The sequence below is a fragment of the Arachis ipaensis genome, chromosome B02 (assembly GCF_000816755.2).
Source record: "Arachis ipaensis cultivar K30076 chromosome B02, Araip1.1, whole genome shotgun sequence".
Lineage (NCBI taxonomy): Eukaryota > Viridiplantae > Streptophyta > Magnoliopsida > Fabales > Fabaceae > Arachis > Arachis ipaensis.
In genome coordinates, this window is record NC_029786.2 from 12,540,619 (window position 1) to 12,542,877 (window position 2,259).

The following is a 2,259-nucleotide window of genomic DNA, read 5'->3' on the forward strand; positions in this document are numbered from 1 at the left end:
ACTACTGAAATAAAACATTAATATTAAATATAATAAATATATAATTATAAATATTATTTATATAAAATTATAAATATTAAATTAAATGAAATAAAAAACCAAAATGTAACTCTTTTTTATATCGATTTTTACTCTAGACACAATAACACGAATTGCTAATATAATATATAAAAAATTACGGGTGTGTGCCATGGAGAATATTCTATTGTCTAATTAGGAGACTAAAACTCATTGCCCAACTTAAAATAATATATACATTAAAAAGCACTATTTCCAACAACCAATCTAAAGAAAAAGAAAAAACAACTAAGTAGCAATCAATTATGAATTATGAATGAAAATGAAGAATTGAAGATAGATATGGGCGGCGAGGGGGGTGGCTGACGGCTGTGATGTGTCATCGGTGTCGTCTCATCATTTTCTTTCTCATTCACCAATTAACAAGTGTCATCATTCACTTTCACATGTTTTCTTTACTTTTTTTTTTAATAACTCTTACAAATAGAATGTTTCAAATAATACGGAAGATATATGATTTTAAATAATAGGAAAGATAAAGAGTCTATTTTAAATAATAAGAAAGATGGACTCTAAAAATACATAAGTGCACCGTTAAACTGCCCACTATTAACACGATTATCTTTTTCTAATTACGTATTATTAATACATTTGCTTTTTCCGTTCAATTACTTCTATCTAGGTGTGAGCACGGGTAGCGGGTACCCGATTACCCGTCCGAACCCAAACCGAACCAATTAAATTGGTTCTGAAACCAACGGGTAATCGAGTCCAACCCGAACCAAACCGATAACTTTTGTTAGTGATTGGTTCAGTATCGATTTTGGGGGGTGCGAAACCCGAACCAACTGGCGAACCCGATCATATATATATATATATGGCTTTTTCATTAGACAATGATTATTCATTATTAATATGTTTGGATTTTAATTAGTTTAGTTTTTAATGTATTTGGTGTTTAACATGTTTGGATTATTTCTATTGATGTTACATGTTTATTGTACTTGTTGAATTTTTAACATAACAATTTGTTTTTTTTTTTTTTTATAAATTTTAAAGTCATCGGGTACCCAATTACCTGAACCGAACTAATCCGTTCTTAATCGGTTTGGTTTGGTTCGGGTACATGTACAAAAAATACAAATTCGAACCAAACCGAACTAATTATATTTTGATCAGTTCGATTCTAATTTTACCATAAACCCGAACCAAACCGACCCGTGCTCACTCCTACTTCTATCCATTCACGGTCTTTTATGAAGATTTATATAAAAATTTGAAATTTGGTTTGTTGTATGCAATTAAATACAAATTTAAAATATAATTTAAACAATTTTATCCTCATACAGAATTCAATGAGGATGGATTGATTGTTCAATTCCTATTCGATCGAAAGAATTTGGCCGGCTCTAGCTACCTTGCNCATTATAATATACATCTACTATAAAATTTGAAAATTGATTATAACAAGAAATAGATATCTCAATTCTAATTCGCAATTACTGCATCTTTGATTTTTTTAATGCATAAAGTACTATTCTCTGTACTTCTCTTTTCTATTTCTATAGCAGAATTTCCACCTCTGTTAGATTTTTCACAGCCAATAACACTCTTAATTTAAATTGTAATCATTAATTGAATAACTGTTAATTTTCTATGTTAATTCGTTTTAAAATAATTTTGTCTATCTATAAAATTTTAAGCACATGATCAAAATTATGAGTAAAGTATTATTTTAGTTTTTAATGTTAGACTAAATTTTTATTAATTTAATTTTTAATATTTTAAACGTTTTAATTTAGACCCAAAAATGAATTTAATATTGTCCCATTTTTAAATTTGATGTGAATAATTAATGAAGTGAGCGACGTAAATGTTAACAATATTTTTAGTTAATTCATATCTTTTTATTTTTACGTATTAGAGAAATATAACCAAAATCTTCTTGTAACAATTTCTCATTTTTGCATAAAACCTCGAATCTAAAATCAATCACTAACGTTCCAAAATATAAGAAAAATAATTTATATTGGTGATTGTTAGAGGGTTGATTTAACTTACATACTGAAATCGAATATTATGGTATTTTCAATGTGTTAATTATTTGTGTTAAATTTAATAGTGGAACAACACCAAATCCATTTGAAATTTTTTGAGACTAAAATAAGATGTTTGAAATGTTAGAGACCAAATCAGGATTTAGCCTAAACGTTGAGACTAAAATAATATTTTATTCATTTA